The 20,265-nt window shown below is 37.0% G+C and overlaps 1 protein-coding gene across 1 annotated transcript in view; it reads right to left on the bottom strand.

The window, feature by feature from the left end:
- The window catches only part of DLC1 (DLC1 Rho GTPase activating protein), a 557,617-nt gene that overhangs the window by 502,262 nt on the left and 35,090 nt on the right, over window positions 1-20,265 (bottom strand). Inside the window, exon 2 of the mRNA XM_053900920.1 lies at window positions 2,086-2,461. The gene's annotated coding sequence lies outside the window, so the exon portion shown is untranslated. The remainder of the gene's footprint in view (window positions 1-2,085; window positions 2,462-20,265) is intronic.

Below are 20,265 nucleotides of genomic sequence, written 5' to 3'. Positions count from 1 at the left end.
AGCCTTTCAAGTTCCTACTATTTCCATGAATTTTGTTTTTTTTATACTTTCCAATTCCATGAAGGTTTCAAGGGAAGACCTTTGTATTCTCCTCTATTTTTAAAAAATTTATTTAGATAAAAGCATTTGCAGCAAATATAATTTTCTGTCATCAGACCATTTTCACCTGTACTGATAATATAATTGAATTTTTTTTTTGAAGTATAGTTGACATACAATGCTCTTTCAGTTTCAGGTGTACAACATAGTGATTTGGCAATTTTGCACGTTAAGTTATGCTCACCGCAGTAAATGTAGTCACCATCTGTCGCCATACAACATTACAATATAATCGTATATTTGTATAATTGTATAATTGTAATGATTTTAAGGCACAGGTCTTTTTACTAGGGTGAAGACTTATTTTAAGACACTAGACATTAAGATTTCTTAAGGTTTTTACGTGGCAATACTTTAGACAGCCTGACTATTAATATAACATAAAGAAGTAAACATGCTAAATTTTAAGATAAATTGAAGATGATGAATAAATTAAATTGTTCAAAGAACGAACAAATTTTGTTTAATGGAGAGTGGAAACAAGAATGCAAATGCATTCAAAAAATTATCTTGCTCTGTAAATTGTCTCTAATACAGAATGGTAAAAACATACTGACTAATACTTAACTTGTAATCATTTATTTTTGCACATGAAGACAGTAATGGAAATATGGGCTCAGTTTACTGTCAGGGTGCTGACTTTTACTGTCATACATTTCTACGTAATGTTTGTGACATCTCATTGGTTTATGAGTCTTAGCAACATTAAAAAAGTAATTAATAAATACAACTCACAGCCTAATCTAAGCAGAGTTTGATTGATGAAAATCACTGAGTTTTTTCTTCAACATTTTATTCAGAGTTTCCTACATCATATGGAAATAGAATAGCAATTGAATCAACAGAGAACTAATAAGATCATAATTAGGGTCCTATAAGGTTAATTTATAGTAATATCAGATTTCTTACTAATCATAGTAGATAGCAGATTCAACATCACATTAAAAAAAAAAAAAGATGCACGGTAAATCTTAATTACTTACACTGAAAGGTCCTACTCTCTACATCACATTGACAATTTAAATCTTCCTAGTATAACTGTTCAGGACCTTTGCCCTGTTTGAAAACAACCAAGTAAATGCAAATGATTTTAAATCAAGGATGACTGTGCAATTACTTTAGGAAAGGAAGAATTAGCTTATCCATTAGTGTTATAGTTTGCTATAAGGAGAAACATGCTGTCTGTTCATTCAATTAGCCCCCAACCTCAAGGCAACCAATCATTTCATTTGTAACATTGCTGATTAAGCAGCTCTGAATTTTGAAAAAGCTATGCCTTTAGACAATATAACCTTGCTAACATATTTCTCTGGGAATGCTTAGATCTATTTGGTGCCTTAGTTAATTGTCGGAAGACATAAATGATTTATTTACTAGATTTTGATCAAATTCTATTTAAACATTTATGATAAAAAGAACACTATAAAATTAATTTTTCTAATCCAAATCACCATAAACATACATAAATATTACTTCAAAATGCAATGATAACTTGATGATATATGTACTGAAATTATTCAATAAAATAATAGAGAATGGAAACAAGAATGCAAATGCAAATCTCACACAGTATTGTCTGCTTTAAACTGAACAAGTATTTTCACTTTGAACTATGCAGCAGAAATCTTAATTCCAAATAGTTACATAACAGAACATTGCAACTATCAATTATTGTTCAAAATTTATGCTTCCACACAAAAGTATTAAATGTTTTTAGATGAATGCACCTTCAATCAATATAAGAAAGCAACCCTGAGCATCTCAAGGTTTTTTAATGTACATTTAATTTTAGACATTTTTCTCTACTTACAGAACTTCATTTCAAGAGTAAAGTATTATAACTATATTTTCAGAAACATGTGAACATGCAAACCTCTCAGATAATAATGCATATATATATCATATACAGCAATATATACATATATACATATACATATATATTGCTGTATATGATATTAAATATAAAAGGAAGAGTAAGAGCTTTACCTGGTTAATCACCTGTGTTGGTCTAAAGCTGAGAAGAACAAATGGATTCACCAGCAGTGTCTTGTCTGGTATCATGAGCGAGGTGGCCGCAGTTTCAAGGGGTGGGATTTATCTTCAGTAATGAATACCCAAGGGACTGTTTCCAATCAGGGAATGCTACTGCAGACAATGAAACCATTCTCTATTTGTTGACCGAGGTTTTGTATGTGCAATCTGCTGTGGGTGTATTCATACATCCCCACAGGAACCGACATATATTTCACTGAAGTTCATGGTATGAAGGATATTTTGAAACAAAGATTATAGGAAAATAAAACTTATCATTCATTTCTCTGAAGTTTTTCCACTGGTTTATTCATTGCTTCTAATCTTCCCCCTGTTGGAAAGAAAATCATGAAAAGGCTTAACTCCAAGCAGTATAATCTCTCACCTGATGATACCAGAGCCCTCTGGAACAACACTGTGGATGGATATACACGGTCTCTGCCTTGAAAATTTTAATGACGGGAGCGCCTTGCTATTTTTAGATCTACCTTATTCAGCTCAGGACAGTGTTACCTGTTAGACATTTCTCTATATTCACCAAAATGTATGTAACAGTATTTTCACCAAAAATCTATATAAACTCCTATGTCTCCTATTACAAATCAGAACGTTTTGTTTATCTGAGTTACATTTCCCAGTTAGGTAGTTCTAATTTGTTGTCACACATTCTTCACCCAGTTCTGTCCATTTCTTTCAAGTATATATCCATAATCCAACTTCTCACCACTCGGGCTCTACTGCCCTAGAGAGCTGGCCATCAGCCGATCTTCCTGAATGGCTTCCCTTTTTCTACACTGCTGCCCTGCAATCTATTTTCCATACTGCAGCCTGGCCGATCCTTTAAAAGATAAATCAGATCATGTTATTCTCTTGACCCTCCATTACTGTCCTACTTTAACAAGTGATCTGAAAAAATTCTCTAGTAACTTCCAGCCTCATTTAGAATAAAATAAAACCCCCTTAGGATGGCCTGTAATAGCCTGGCCTCTCACCCCAGCTCTCTGACCTTACTTAACTCTTATCCTTCTCTTCTGCTTCCCAACTTGCTCCCTCCACTGTCTGGGTACACTGGCCTTCTGGTTGTTCCTCGAAGATGTCGGCAGTGCTCCCGCCCTGGGAACTTGACCTGATGACTATTGTCCTGGAATACCCCTTCCCAGGTGGATTTCTCTGCATTTACTTGTCAGTTCAAATGTCAGCTTAACTGTGGGATCTTTCTTGACTACCCATGGAAATAGCATATACACCCTTCATCATACTCCCTCTTATCCTGTCTTATTTTTTCTTCGTGGCATTCAGTTATTTATGCATTTATTTGTTTATTAGGCATATCACCAAATAGAATAAAAACTCCATGAGAAAGGGGATTTTGTTTTATTTACTGACATATCTTAGCATCCTGAACAGGGCTTTGCAACGAGTTGGCATTGAAAACATATTTCTTAAATGAATGTATTATTAAGCTTTGCTTCCTTCTCCACTTTATAGAATATTCTAACCAATAGAATCTAATGGAATAAATGAATTATCAGTCTATGGTACGAGCCTATCTCGGAGATCTTGAAGATTTGATTCTAGACCACTGCAATAAGATCAATATTGTAATAAAGCAATTTTTTTACTTTCCCAGTGCATATAAAAGTTATGTTTACACCATACTTTAAGTGTGTAATAGCATTGTGTCTATTATGTCTACATACCTTAATTTAAACATACTGTATTGCTAAAAAACGTTAACCATAATCGCAGCTTTCCACGAGTCATAACCACGGACCACGGATCCCATAACAAATATAATGAAAAACTGCAATACTGCGAGAATTACTACAATATGACGCAGAGACACGAAGTGGGCAAAGGCTGTGGGGAAAATGGCGTCATCAGGCTTGCTCAACACAGGGTTGCCACAAACGTTCAATGTGTAAAAAACAATATCTGCGAAGGGCAATAAAACAAGGCACAATGAGACAGACCAAGTATGCGTGTAGTGCCCCCTCGTTCATGGTTTTGTTTTTTGGCGTCTGAGGTTTCAGTTGCCCACAGTAACTCAGTCCAGAAGCAGATGATCCTCCTTCTGATGGACTGTCAGAAGGTCAATAGTAGCCTAACACCACGTCACAGTGCCTGGTCACCCATCTCGCTTTCTCTCATAACGTAGGCATTTCATGGTCTCGTTTCATCACGAGAAGGGTGAGTACTGTGCAACAGAATGTTTTGAGAGAGAGACCACATTCACATAACTTTTATAACAGCATGTTGTTATAATTGTTCTATTTTATTATTGTTGTTGCTAGTCTCTTTGTCCAATTCATAAATTAAACATTATCATAGGTATGTACGTATAGAAAAAAACATGGTATATATAGGGTCCGGTAGCATCTACAGTTTCAAGCATCCACTGGGGTCTTGGAATGTATCCCCCGCGGATAAGGGGAGGGTTACTGTATGCTAATAATGGCTTATGTGACTTTGTAAACTAGCATAACCATCAAACATATATTAAAATCTTAGAACCTGAAGATTCACCCTTTGTTCATCTTCTGTTACCAGGCAGGACTGCATTGAATCTATGGACAATTTTGTTCTTGATCTCCCTTTATACCTATTCAATCGGCTTTAATCACCGTTATTATAAGAAAATACCCTCTGCATAAAAATTGGTTTCTTTCTGCAAATAATCTCTCAGGAGATTCTGAAAAGGTCTTAATAGGACTTTCTTTTTTTTTTTTATTCCTTAAAATATGCAAGGCTTTTTCTGAAGCACTAGTTTACTACAGGTCTTAATTTATATCTCCTTCACATTCAAAAAGTATCTCTTTATTCATTTCAGCAAAATCTCTACATTTATTTGAAAGCTAAAGAATAAAATGAGGTGTCAGTTTTGTGAAACAGCATGCAGGTGAAACTATCTTTGACCCTGTTTGAAGTGAGACGTAACTTCCTAATCGTACCTTGAGTTAATCCTAATGGTTACTTCCAGACAATGAGAGAAAAAGTGATACAACCAACAAGTAACTCAATTTGTAAAAGTTTTAGAAGTTTGATATATCATAGGTCAAGATATAAGAGGTGATATGAAAGCTACTGTGTTAGGGGCACCTGGATGGCTCAGTCAGTTAAGCATCTGGCTTTGGCTCAGATCATGATTTCATAGTTGGTGGGTTCGAGCCCCACGTTGGGCTCTGTGCTGACAGCTCGGAGCCTGGAGCCTACTTCAGATTCTGTCTCCCTCTCTCTCTGCCCGTCCCCTGCTCACACTCTGTCTCTCAAAAATAAATAAACGTTAAAAAACATTTAGAAAGCTATCGTGTTAGGAGTCAGGGATGTAGAATGTTTAGGATTGGGATAGTTGTAGAATGGTCAGAAAAAACAGATGTTTTATTAAGTTGGTTTTTTTTTTAACTTTTTATTTTTTTAAGTTTATTTATTTATTTTGGGAGAGAGAGAATGAGAGAGAGAATCCCAAGCAGGCTCCGCACTGTTAGTGTGGGGCTCGAACTCACCACTCGTGAGATCATGACCAGAGCTGAAATCAAGAGTCAGATGCTTAACCGACTGAGCCACCCTGGCGCCCCTATTAAGTTGGTTTGTAAAACAAAGCTTCATATCACTACTAGGATTTTGGCGTATTTATCTATGTTTCTACATCTCTATATATGTGTCTATATATCTACCAGTGTATCTCTCTACATCTCTATGTCTCTATGTCTCTATCATCTATCTATCTATCATCTACCTACTCACCATACTTATATAAAGGAAAAATATTTAGAATATTTGACAACAAGTTTAGCTGAGGTAATAAATAATTGGAAAGAATTTTGGCCATCATCTTTGGAGCAGGGTCCTGGAGGCTCCTTATTTTCCAGGTATCACACTGATTTCATGGATCACAGAGACAGAGTCACAATGTAGGTGCTGAGCCACACGAGGGCACTCAGGGCTCCTGGGTAGCTTAGATCAAATGTGTTACTCTATTGCACAGATATTTTATTCTTAGTAAAGATTTCTTGAGCTTACTTAAACAAAATTCTTACTATAAGCATATAAGTTAAGGTAATGACTTTTATCATTTTTTTAAATGTTTGTTTATTTTTGAGAGAGAGAGAGATGCAGCATGAGCAGGAGAGGGGCAGAGAGAGGAGGAGACAAAGAAAGGAGGAGACACAGGATCCGAAGGAGGCTCCAGGCTCTGAGCTGTCAGCACAGAGCCTGGCACGGGGCTCGAACTCATGAACCATGAGATCATGACCTGAGCTGAAGTTGGAGGCTTAACCAACTGAGCCACCCAGGTGCCCCTCTCTAATGACTTTTATAAGAGGAAATATGTCCTTTATATTTCCTTTGGAATACTTTCTCAATAACCTTTGAAGCAGTGCTCATAAAATTACTATGTTCCAGGCTTTGAAAACAATTTTCTCAGATCACATACAAGCTTAAGGTACCATTTAACCATTCTTCAGTAAAGGAATAAATTTGTTCATTTCTGAGTTCTGTGTTGTGCTTATATTAAATTACTGTCTAACTGGTTTCCATCCACTTTCCAGATTACCTTAATAGAAAATAACATTACTGCCCCAGGTCATTTCTCCTGATATAAATGGATTAGATACGTATATTTTCTTATTCCTCCTTAGAGAGGTTTAATCTGGCAGCAGCATTTTCTGAATTTGACACTGGTTAAGGAACAATGCATCCATTAGTGGCCAAGGTACAGCTAGATGTTAATTAAATCATCATGCTCTTTCGTAGGTGGATTATGTTTTCTGTTAGAGAAAATTAAATTCGTAAAATAATGCTTTTCCCTTGAAAATGGAAAATCTTTTTGCATGGTTAGCAGCTGCCACTCTAATTTCTGATGCAGTGTGCAGGATGAGAGAAAAGACACAGTACTTCATAATCAAGACAGTGGCCCCGAAGAGACTGCAGTCACTTCTATACCTGGGAGAAGGCTCATTTTATACTTGGCAAGTGAACATTGTTTGGAATTCTGAAATCAAACCCTCCTCTCTGAATGCGGAGACATTAGAAATGACAATTTGTATGTCACAGTATCTTTACTCTAAAGCACTTCAAGGATTGTAAATAAGCATGTGATTGTGTCTGTGGTTCTTCTTTACGGAAACAGAACATCAGAATGCTTTCCACAGGGTGTTGGGTTTGTGAGAAGCCCTCTGTGTCTAAAGGCTGGAACAAAGCCTATTATCCTAATGATCTTCTTTCTGTGCCCCTTCTGGACGAAGCCACAGGATTAATGGTATATTTTTAAATTGGATTTAAAGAGTTATATGGGTGTTAAAAGTATGGTAAAGAGTTCCTTTACCCCAATTTCTATACCCAGTGTCTTAGAAATTCCCTCTCTTCTTTGTTCCTCCCTATCCAGTTACCTTTCTCATTCCTAATACCTCCCTAGGTAGAGGGTGTCTGGATGGGTATAGAGGGGAGGGGACAAGTGACATTTGCATTGGCTTGAATGTCAGCAGGCAGAAAGGAGCTGTTAAGAAGTGGGAAAACAGCCTAATTTTATTGATGGTGGCCCTAGAGAGACATATTTAGAAAGTCCCAAGCTAGAAGAGTGAATTCAAAAATTTGTTTTTATTTCTAGTATTTTAACATAGGCACAGGAAAAAAAAATCTCACTATATCTTACTGATTTTTTTGGTTGAAATATTAAAAGAATAATGAAAATTAAACCTATAAAATGTGCATTTTGAAGTTCTTTTTAAACCCAAATATGCTAGTGGCTTTTCTAATCTCCTCTTCTGAACTGCATACATGGTATCTACACATTTAGGATAATGACCTACTTATCTGAAAACCGGAGCTGAGAAGGATTACACAATTTTATCAAGTAGAGTGAAGCTGTCCTTTGCACCTTCTGTTCAGCCATCCTCAGATGCCATCTGTTGACATACCCATCCTATGACTGGAGCATCTTAAGAAATCACATCTACGTTAGGAAAGCAAAGGCTTTCTAGAAGCCGCACCCAGGAGGCCTGACTGTCCAAACACCTCTCAAAGAGAAAGAAGTTACAAGAACTGGCTTACAGTACTAAGGATTCATCCCTAGGGGCTCAGGTGGTGACCACTTCTATCTCTAAAATTAAGGAAATTCCGCCATGAGAACTGTCAGCAGAGAAAGAGGAGGGGACTGCCTCTGGGTTGGCAACGGCCAGTGTCAGAGGCTGCCACACTAGATGGGATTCCCTGCTTAGGATCCTTTCTGCTGGGAGGCAGATTTATAATTTTGTCTTGCAGCAGTTTAATCCCCCAGAAAACTGTAGTTGCCAGCTTCTGGAATGACAATGATAATGGTATTTCCTTCCCTTTTCCGTTGATTTGGGATAGGATCAGTGCATCAGTACAAAAAATAGTTAAATTCTGTGTAAATAAAATATAAAATATGTAATTCATAATACAACTGTATCAAGTAGTTGGGAAGGCACGCAGTGTGTTTTTGTGGAAAATGCACCGGCTTTGGAAGCAATATTCAAATTTCAGTTCCGCCATTAACTAACCTTGTTACCTTCAGAAATGTGTTCATCCTCCTAGAGACTCAATTTACTCACATAAAGTAGGAATTCAACTTGCAGGATGCTGTGAACATTAAGTAAGATTATGCCCATAAATCACTTATCACAACTCTCGACACATACAAGCTGCCTACTAAATGGTAGTAACTATTTAACTTATGCTCCAATATACTCATTTTATCGTAAAAATCTCATGATCTTATATGTTTCTAAGGGTGTACATGTTCCATCTGGAAAATGCACGGCTTTCCATTATAATACTCTTATTAATACAGCCAAACCATTACTTACAGGGGGTTAACAGTCTGGTGCATTAGTAAAGGTAAATGAACTCTATCCCTGTTTGCTATTCGAAGCAGGATTTAAAAAAAAAAAAAAAATTTAACGTTTATTTGTTTTTGAGACAGAGAGAGACAGAGCATGAACGGGGGAGGGTCAGAGAGAGGGAGACACAGAATCTGAAACAGGCTCCAGGCTCTGAGCTGTCAGCACAGAGCCCGACGCGGGGCTCGAACTCACGGACCGCGAGATCATGACCTGAGCCGAAGTCGGCCGCTCAACCGACTGAGCTACCCAGGTGCCCCCAAAACAGGATTTTTAAGCAATAGGCACATGGTCCATCCTTGCAGGTTCACTTACAACGTACCGTGGAACTAAGCACTATGGATATTGTATCTTGATACTGTAAAACAGAGCTCAAATTTGATAGGAAAATAAAGCTTCTAATCATGACCTTGTTGGAAAGGTAAATGGTTTCATTTTGAGTAACATGTGGTAGAACGTACACCCTTACTTAGCTTAGGACTGGAAAAATGCTCACACATTCCTTTTTAGAATATCAGGTGAGCCCAGAGGAAGGTTCGCATCAGTAGCTTAATAGGCTAAATCATTTTTTCAATTTTTATTTTTATTTTTTTGCACTCACATAAAATTCTAACTATAGAGTAATTAGAATATTATTAGATAACTGAGTAAATTTTCATGCATTTATATAAAGGTGAAGTTAATTTTTATCCACTTGCTAAAAAAGTTAAATTACAGCTATTGGAGTGGATCTTTTAAAGCTGATTTCTTACACAGCTGTCCCTTACCTTTAAAAGCATTCACTGGAAAAAAAAAAAAAACAACCTAGCATATTATTATCTGCTGTCTAAGATAATAAATGATTGAAGACTTAGGAGCATTTTAAGTACCACTTAACATAATGAAATTGGCTCTACTTACCACCACATTGAACAGTAATTTAATTTGCTCTATTAATAACTCAGAGCAAATTTAATGTAAATAACAAATATGCTCTCTTTGAAATCCGCATACACTAAAAAATGCTTGCACCTCCAAACACAGCTTTCCCATATATATATTATATGAAATATATGAAAATTATATGAAAAATATATATATGTGTGTGTTTCCCTTGAAGGAATTTCATTAAAAAACCCTGAAAGGTAAAAAAATATGAAATAATTCACTGAAAAACACATCTCCACTATTGCACCTCCTGGGTGGAGATATTTACCCTAAAAGCAGCTAACAATGGCCACGAATTTTGGAGGCTTAAAGTATTAGGTGCCTGTTGAAAAAAAGTGTCACTGTACAAGCTAGGTTAGGCAACTGATACCATAAACAACTCTTAAATCTCAGGGGGTGAATATTAAAAATGTTTGGTTTCTGCTCATATCACAGTCAAGAGTGAGTTACATGGCTGTCCTCCAAGCGACAACTCAGAATTCCCTCTCGTGATCCTACCATTTTATAATTTCAAGATCAGCCTGGTGCCATGAAGCTTCTAGAAGGCAGAAAGAGTGATATATCTCACACGTATGATACTTAAATGCCTCAGCCTAGAAATGGATATGTACCGCTTTCACTCATATTCTATTGGCGAGAAATAGATACATGCTCTAACCTATCTACAAAGGAGAAGGGACTTGGGGATACAGCTCTCCTTCGCTCAGCCACTTGCAAGAACTTATTCTATACTATGGAAGGGGAACATGAAACTCTGGTAGTCAACTAAGTGTCTCCGCGACCATCATCAACCTTCTAAGTCTAGATTTTGAACCGTTAAAAGACAGTAAGGAGGCCATCATATGGGAGGAAGCTGCAACGTGGACCAAGTATCATCAATTTATGCTCTAGAGTCTAAGGACAGCTACTAAAAATTATTTTTTCAGAAAAAGTAGGTACAGTCATTCCATCTTTTTCTTTTCAACTTAACACAGTTGAGAGATGAGCAACTTTTAAAAGTCATATAAAACATTTTTTATTGCCCTTAGAGAATTAGAGTCTACAAGAAAGTATTGTGGCCAACTTTTTTGGCAGGAGTTGAGCAGAATATGTTTTAGAGAACTACTCCTCCACATAAGCTTTGATTACTGCTATCAGTATGGGCAGTCAGAAAACAGGAAAAAGCGACTTTCTCCCTTCTGTCTTTAAGAATTATTAAAAATTTCCATCATCCAGAGGTGGAAATTCTCTTCCTCACTATCCAACTGATCAGTTTGAAGAGATGTTAACAGGAAAGGGAGAACAGGGTGAAGATTTTCTACTAACAGAATGGATTGGTATGGAGGAAAAACCCTCCCAATTAAAAAAAAAGAAAAAGAAAACAACAACAACAAAACCCTAAATATTGTTTATGAAATAAACATTTAAAAAGTCAAGTGCAGAGCTGAGTTCACACACCCACACATTAAGAAAAGAGTAAGATAAATCTGCAGAAGCCACGAATGAAGTAGGTAAAGCTTCTTAAGGCTAAAGGAGCAGTAAGCCAGGAGAAAGATGGAACTTATGTCTTCTAAATGAATAAAGAAAATAAAAATGTAAAAAAATCAACAAAAAGTATATCAGGAAAGATATAGGATAACAGAGGAAAAAACTAAGCTAGATGTAATGGTAGTAGAAATAAAGCCAAAAATATCAATGATCTCCAAGAATATGAATGGACTAAACCTATCAGTTACGAGAGAGATTGTTAGATGGAACACATAAGGTCCATCTAAAAGGTCCGTCTAAAACTAAGGAATGAGAAAAGTTGAGAGTAAAAGGATAGTGATAAGCCAGGTGAATACTAACAAAGGAAAACTGGGTTAACTGGATTCTTGTAAGGAAATGGACTTTTGGGCACAAAAGTAAAATGGGTATTAAAGGGCTGTTACAGGAGCACCAGGGTGGCTTAGTCAGTTGAGCATGGGACATCGGACTCTTTTCTCTTCCTTTCTTTCTTTTTTAAAATTTTTTTTAATGTTTATTTATTATTGAGAGACAGAGAGACACAGAGCATGAGCAGGGGAGGGGCTGAGAGATGGAGAGACACAGAATCTGAAGCAGGCTCCAGGCTCCCAGCTGTCAGCACAGAGCCCCACGAGGGGCTCGAACTCACAAACCGCGAGATCATGACCTGAGGCGAAATCAGCCCCTCAACTGACTGAGCCCCCCAGGCGCCCCTCTTTTTTCTTTTTTTAAATCTTTATTTATTTTTGAGAGAGAACAAGCAGGGGAGGGGCAGAGATAGGGGAACAGAAGATCTGAAGCCTTGTCTGCGCTGACGGGCTAACAGCAGCAAGCCCTATGTAGGGTTGAACTCACCAGCTGCGAGATCATGACCTGAGCTGAAGTCAGACGCTCAAATGACTGAGCCACCCAGGCATCCCAGCATCTGCCTCTTGATTTCGGCTCAGGTCATGATCCTAGAGTCGTTGGATCGAGTCCCACTTTGGGCTCCGCGCTGGGCGTGGGGCCTGCTTATGATTCCCTCTCTCCTTCTGCCTCTGTCTCTACCCCCACCTTGCTCTAAAAAGATAATAAAATAAATAAAATAAAATGAAATAAAATGAAATGAAATGAAATAAAATGTCTATTACATAATGATAAAAGGTTCACCCTCATGAAGAAATATAACGATTGCACACTGGATTGTAGTTATATCACAAATATTTATAGGCAGAAATTGTTAGAGCTGTAAGAGAAACTTGAAAAGTTCTTCTTCATGGGGAAAACTTTAATATCCATCTCTCAATAATAATAGACTCTGCAGATAAAAATTCATAAAGAAGATTTGAACAACATAATTAAAAAGCTTATCAGGGTACCTGGGTGGCCTAGTCACTTAAGCCTCAGACTTGGGCTCAGGTCATGATCTCACATGAGTTTGAGCCCCGCTTTGGGCTCTGTGCTGACAGCTCAGAGCCTGGAGCCTGCTTCAGATTCTGTGTCTCCCTTTCTCTCTGCCTCTTCCCTGCACGTGCTTTCTCTCTCTCTCTCTCTCTCTCTCTCTCTAAAAAATAAACATTAAAAAAATTTTAAAGAAAAATACATGTCCACAAATGCAAATATTAGAAATAAAGATTATCTAAAAATTAGTGAAATAAAAATCCAAGTCAAGAAATTACAGAAGAAACAAAATAGACCTGAAATCATAGAAAAAGGTAATAATAACAAATGAATGTGACGTTAATGAAACAGAAAAAAACTACAAGAGAGGATTAGCAAAATTAATCTGTTTAATCCAAAGTTGACTGTTTAAAGAGACTCATAGAGTAGTCAAATCTGGAAGAGTTTTTCAAAGAAAAAGAGAAAGGGAATGCACAAATAATATTGAAACATTTTTGAAATGTTTGAGAGAGAAAAAAAAGCATGAACAGAGGAGGGACAGAGAGAGTGGGAGAGAGAATCCCAAGCAGGCTCTGCACTGTCAGTACAAAGCCTTATGTGGGGCTTGATCTCATGAACCATGAGATCATGACCTGAGCTGAAACTGAGAGTCAGACACTTGCTTAACTGACTGAGCCAGCCAGGCACCCTCCATATTAGAAATTTTAAAAATTAAATATGAATTAGTGATATATATTTATTCATGTATAAAATTTGCTAGATATACAACCAATCTACAAAAATAATTTACTACACCCAAGGAAAAAAAAAAACATTTGAAAACATAAAGTTCAAAATACATGATTAACTATAGCCACAAAAAATATACAGTACCTAGGAAAAAGTCAATCACAAGATCAGAGAAACTATCTGGAGAACAGTATAATATTTTACTAAAAGATATTGAAGAAAATAAGCGTATATAAAGAACTGAAAAATTAACTGAGCCATTCTATGTTCATGGATAAAAATAACCAAGTTAATATCAATGTCAATTCTTTACCAATTCTCTCCATAAAGGTAATGCAATTCTAATAGAAATCTTGATAGAGGTTTGATTAGCAGGATGACTCTAAAAATACATTTAAAAAGGTCAAAGAGCTCAAAAGAAATAGAATACTTTTAAAAAAGAAAAACCTAGTGGGTGCTCTTGGCCTATGATAACAAGGCTTATAAAGTTTTATTGAATAAGACAGTATTAGACAAAAGCAGAGACAAATAGGCCAATAGTAAAGAAACAAGAATCTTATGAATTGGCTCTGACATATATAGAAAATTTATAGATGACAAGGTTGATATTATAAATACCTGCCCCTGAAAAAATAAAGGAAGGAAGGAAGGCAGGAAGGAAGGAAGGAAGAAAGAAAGAAAGAAAGTTTTAAATTATTTAGAATAAAAGAAAGTAGACTATTTATGAAAATTTAAGGTGAGATGAAGGATTTCTTAAACAAGACAAATGAAGTAAAAATGCTAAAGGAAAGATTAAAACTGAAAATGTCTGGGTAGCAAAAGACACAACAAAAAATGAAAAAAACAAGGCAGTTTGGGGAAGATACTTGGAATGCAAAAAATTACCAAAGATTAGTATTCAAAATAGAGTTTTGAAACTATAAGTCAACAACAAAAAGAAAACAACAAAGTAGAAAAATAGAAAAGACCCGAAAAAGCCTGTGGAAATACAGATGGCCAATAAACACAGGAAAAAATTCTCACCCTCACTAGAAATGAGTGAAATGCAAATTAGTCACAAAGAGATGCCATTCCTCAGCCCTCAGACTTCAAAAAAGCTAAAAAGCCCAACAATAACAAATGTCTTAGCCAGGATATGGAGCAGCAGGATTTCTTTTCACTGATGAGGAAATATAAATAGTTTTAATCATGCTGGAGAACAGTTGGTCATAATCTGCTAGATTTGAGATATGTGTAATTTACGCCCCAGCAATTCCTTTCCTAGAGATATATACAACCAATTAAGGAGACTTGTATAACAGTGGTCATAGTTTCACTGTGGGTTCTAGCAAATAACCAGAAAAGTGAAATGTTATCAAGAGGGGAATGAGTACATAAATTGTGGTATGTCCACCAAAAGTAATACAAACATCAGTGAAAAATGAGTCAATGAGAGTTAATATATACTCTTGGATGAGACTCGCAAATATTATGTTAAGAGGGAAACAGCAAACTGTCAAGGAATTTACCAGTATGCTATGATTCACAGGAAGTGATGGGTTAGAATACATACAGATATAGTAAAGAAATGCTTGGGAATAATAAAAAGTAAATCCATAATAAAGGTAACTATGGCAGAGGCTGGGGAATGTAACTTGGGGAAGGTTCACAGGAGGCCCCAACTGTGTTTCTAATATGGGTATTGAATATACAGTTGTTGATGGTATCATTATTTATGCCATTTGTACGTCAGAATGGTTTCATAACTGTCCTCTCAAAAGGATACAGATTGTGAAATGAACAATAAAAAAGTCTAGTCTGATGCTTTTGTATATATATATATATATATATATATATGTGCATATGTGTTTTATTGATTAAATGGTAACTGAGGGTCAGAGGGAGGAAATAACTTAATCGATGCTATCTAACTAGTTAATGACAAAATTAAGTTTTCAAACCATGTATGTGACTCCAACACCAGTGCTTTATAAATCCCATTGCTAAGCAACATTAGAGAACAAAATGTTTAGCTCCTTTTTGCAAAAAGAATTGATTCTGAGAAAAGTTTAATTGACTGCTTTAGGATTACAGAATCAGAAAATAGGAAGTATTTTTTCCCATCCTAACACAGTCAATAAACACATTCATCAACAAAAGTGGCTTAAACGGCTTTGATTTTCAAATAGGGTAAAAGGTAAGCACAACACGCCTGAATTTCCAGACAGAATTTGCCTGGTGTAAAAATATCCACTAGCTGATTCTGATAGATGATTTCCCTCTGCCAATGGAAGGAAAGGCTTAGGGGGAAATATTTCTACTCATGGGAATGAACAATAACTTCACCCTCAGTTCAGAGGAGGGTGCTCAGTTATGTGCTATGCGCTGTGCACAAAGATTAGTTATATTTGTGTAAGGTGTGCATGTCTGTGTATCTGTGTGCTTGCCTGCATAGAGGCTTTCTAAGTTGGAGGCAGAGAAGGACATTAGCTATAAATATTCAATTTAAGGGGGCTTAAAGAGTATTGGGGGGGGAGGGTGGCAAATTTATAATACTAAGTAAAATCTACCTGTCAAGGCAGGAGTCCACAGTGCCAAAGAGGGTATAAGTATGATGCACAGATAAATGAGAAAACAGGCCTCCCATTGTGGATTGGTATACAATAGATGGTTCCAGTAGTCCAGGCACTCACCTACTATTTAAACCATCAGACAATGTACAGGTGAGATAATGACAGTTTTAGGAGTTGAGCAGCTTCACGGAGATCCCTTTCCCTTTGATAATCCTTGAGACGTAGAATGGTTACTTTTCCATCTTCTTACAAATCCTGCAAACCTACTCAGACTTGTCTTGACATCTGAGCGGTCTTCTTTCTGCTGTATCAGGTGACCTGTGTACCTTCTTCTGTTTTGGTAATAGGGATGGAGACAGATGGGTAATAAATACACCTGTTTCGGGGCTCTACATAGCTGTCAGGCAAAAGTCTAGGTATAAAGGAAATTACACAGAACTTCGAATTTTCAAAAATTATCGCCCACCCCCACCCCCAAAATTAATAAACTTTTCAGGGTTTCTAGAATTAACGGAACAAACATGGGAGGACAAGAATCAATTTGGTTGTTTCATTTTTAATTTGTTGAGGGTGCTTCATACTGTTTTTGATAGTGGATATACCAAGTGCCTTCCTACCAACAGTGCACAAGGGTTTCCTTCTCTCCACATCCTCTCCAACACTTGCTCTCTCTCGTCTTTTTGATAATAGCCATTCTAACAAGTGCGAGGTGCTATCTCATTGTGGTTTTGATTTGCATTTCCCTGATGATGAGTGATGTTGAGCACTTTATTACGTGCCTATTGACCACTTGTATGTCTTCCTTGGAAAAATGTCACTTCGGGGTATATATCAGAAATAAACAAAATCATTATGTTGAAGGGAAATCTGTGTCCCATGTTCATTGCAGCATTTTTCACAATAGGGAGACATGGAAATAGCCTAAGTGGCAGTCAATGGAGGAAAGGATAGAAAAAATGTGGTATACACACACACACACATGAGAATAATATTATTCTGGAATATTATTCAGCCATTAAAAAAATAAGCAAATATTGTCATCTGTAACCACATGGAGAGACCTTGAGGCCATAATGCTAAGTGAACTAAATCAGATATACTGTATGATCCCACTTATAAGTGAAATCTAAAAATGTCAAACTCATAGAAAAAGAATAGAATGTTGGTTGCCAGGGACTGGGGGCAGGTGAGGATAATAGGAGATATTGGTCAAAGCGTATAATTTTCCAGTTACAAGATGAATAACTTCTGAGCACCTAATATATGTCATGGTGATTGCTGTTAATAATATGGTATCGTATACCTGAAATTTGCTAGTAGAGTAATCTTAAATGTTCTCATCACAAAGGGAAAAAAAAAGGTAACTATATGTTGGATGTGTTAAATAATCTTATGGTGACCATTTCACAATATATATGTGTACCTAATCATTGTATTGTACACCTTAAATTTATACAATTTTGTCAATTACGCCTCAATAAATCTGGAAAAAAATCAGTTTGCCCTTAGGTTCTTACTAGTCTATGGAGAAAAGCTACCTTGGCTTAGCCTGGTAGAGAAACTGAAGAGTGGTAATAACCAAAGACCATGCAAGCAGTTGTTGTGATGGAATCTCTAGTAAAATGATGAGGGGGGCTCTACTCAAGGGAGAATACCCCATAACTTTTTGAAAAAAAAAATGTTTACTTGTTTGTTTTAGGAGAGAGTGCATGTGCACATGTGAGCAGGGGGACAGGGGCAGAGAGTGAGGGGGACAGAGAATCTCAAGCAGGCTCTGCGCTGACCAGCGGGGCTCGATCTCATGAACCATGAGATCATGACCTGGGTGGAAATCAAGAGTCGGACATTCAACGTACTGAGCCACCCAGGTGCCCTGCCCCATAACTTTTAAGGAGAATACTGGTGATTCCTATGTAACAGGTCATGTAAATACAAAGAAGTACCCCTCCATGCTCCTCCTGCATTGTGCAGCTGACAAGGGTGTGTCTAAGGAATCATAGAGTGGATGAGAGTAATAGGGAAGGCACCAGGGGTATCCTGGAGGAAGGGTGCTTCTCACGGATTTCCTAACTTGACAGAGAAAAGACTCAGAAAAAAGGCTTCTCTTTGTTGCGGCCTCTGAGCCCAAGCCCCATCAGAAAGCAGAGGAAGCCCTCATCTGGAAATCAATCTTCTCTGCCCATTGAAAATTTAAAGCAATTATTCAGGGCTGCCCCCAAAAGAGCAGGCTTTGGCATTAAAAAAAAAAAATGTCAAAGTCTAGTCAAATTCAAGGAATGAGTCCCCCAAAGATGAACTGGAAAAGATTGTAATGGCTATATTAATTGGCCGAAGGCCAAATGCATCCAGCTGGGCCCCAGCTAATGTTACAGATGGTTTTATTTCAAAACAGCCACCGACAATCTCTTTAGGTCCACCACGAACAGACAGACTCACTCCAGGGGACTCTGAGGAGTCTACCGTTACAGCAAACAATTGCCACCGTCGTAGCAGTGTTAATAATAAAAGAGGGAGGATTAGCAAGATATGGCCCAAAGATACTAAAATCGATTCAATATCCCTGATTTTTTTTTAATTTACTGGACCTATACATTTCTGACAATGGTATCCTAAAATCTCCAAGTACGACAATGAATTTATCCATTTCTCATGGTGACTGTATCAGTTTTTACTCTACGCATTTGGGGTATACGTTTTCAAATGCGTACAGATTTAGAACCATCATATATCCCTGGTGAATTATTTCTTTTGCCATGGCTACTTTTTATTCCTAATCTTTCAATAATAATAATATTTTAATTATTATTTGTCTTTGATTATTATTATAAATTTGATTTTTATTTTACTAGCTTAGTCTTTTTGTGATCTATCCTTTTTCCATCTTTTCCTTGAATTCCCACTGCAAAAACCTCACGAGCAAATATATGCTGGTTTTAATAAAATGAAATATATGAATGCTATGAGAACTGTATTAAAAGAACTTAAGTTTGTAATTCAGACTTCATTAATTTCCAAGAATGACAGCATTAATCTAATACTCTGATGTCATATTAATAAGACAATAAGACATTTTTAAGGTAAGGGTCACTCATTTCTGGAAGAGACGTGGTAAGGTCTCCCCTATGGCCGCTTACTTTTGAGGTTAATTTAACTTCGACAGGTTGTAGTTCTATCACTCTAACTAGCTTGGGACATTTTAAGTTAATTTTAGTTTTTTTTTTCCCTTGCATACTGATTTGCTTTTATTTGTTACTAGCGACACTTTGTAGATGACACTGGTAGATAGGGTGATCTTTTAGAGAACACTGTCATCGTAAAACAATGAACAACCAGTGGGGTTGCCACTGGGGAGAATAGACCAGCGACAAAGAGGTACCTCACAGATCCCTGATATATTCTCCCCTGGACAAATTCTCTGTAAGTGGACTACAGGAGAATATGAATAGTATCCAGTGTTGCTTTATATCAGAGTAACGCTCCTACTCAGATGTCACTACTAAATAACAAATAGCTTTGCGTGTCTGCTTCCTAACAAATGAGTCAGAGTTCACTCAGACCTTGCTGCTCTATGTATAGTGCCCTGACTAGGCACCCGCCTTTGCAGCCTCTGATCTACTGAGTCAAAATCTGCATTTTAACAGGAGCCACATGTTAAAGTTTCAGAGCTAGAGAAAACAGAGGTGAAGGATGGAGTATACCAAAGGAGACAGTCCAGGTAGAAGGACAAGCATTTTCAAAGGCAGCAAAGCACAAACGAGCATACGCTATTGGGAAAACCAGAGCCACGCGGATTTTTTGAGATTCCAAGTGAGTGAGTGGGTATGTGTGTGAGGGGTGATGGCAGAGGCCACAGCAATAGCAATGGTAGTAATAGTAGTAAGGTAAGTAAAGGGTTTGATGCTATAGATGTAGGCAAGAATTCAATTCGCTATGAAAGCTCCAGTGGAATTTAACAGGAGAGTGATGTGATGGAATTTTTTATTTGCAAAGGTCATTAATGGCAGCAGAGTGGAGATAAGACAGAGGAAAGAAAAGCTGGAGTTAGGCAGACTGTTAGCAGTTAATTGTGGTAATGCTGATAATGAATGATGGAGATCTAAACTAAGGCAGATTCAAAGAAAGGGCGATTATTCAGAAGAGAGAATTCAGACTGTGGCCATTGCAGGAAGGAGATAAGGAAGATGGGGTCATGAAGACTGGCACTG

This window comes from Panthera pardus, unplaced genomic scaffold (assembly GCF_024362965.1).
Source record: "Panthera pardus isolate Hobbes unplaced genomic scaffold, ASM2436296v1 HiC_scaffold_13, whole genome shotgun sequence".
In the NCBI taxonomy this organism is placed as follows: domain Eukaryota; kingdom Metazoa; phylum Chordata; class Mammalia; order Carnivora; family Felidae; genus Panthera; species Panthera pardus.
Note: the sequence above shows the minus strand (reverse complement) of the source record. Positions and strands in the feature narration are given on the sequence as shown.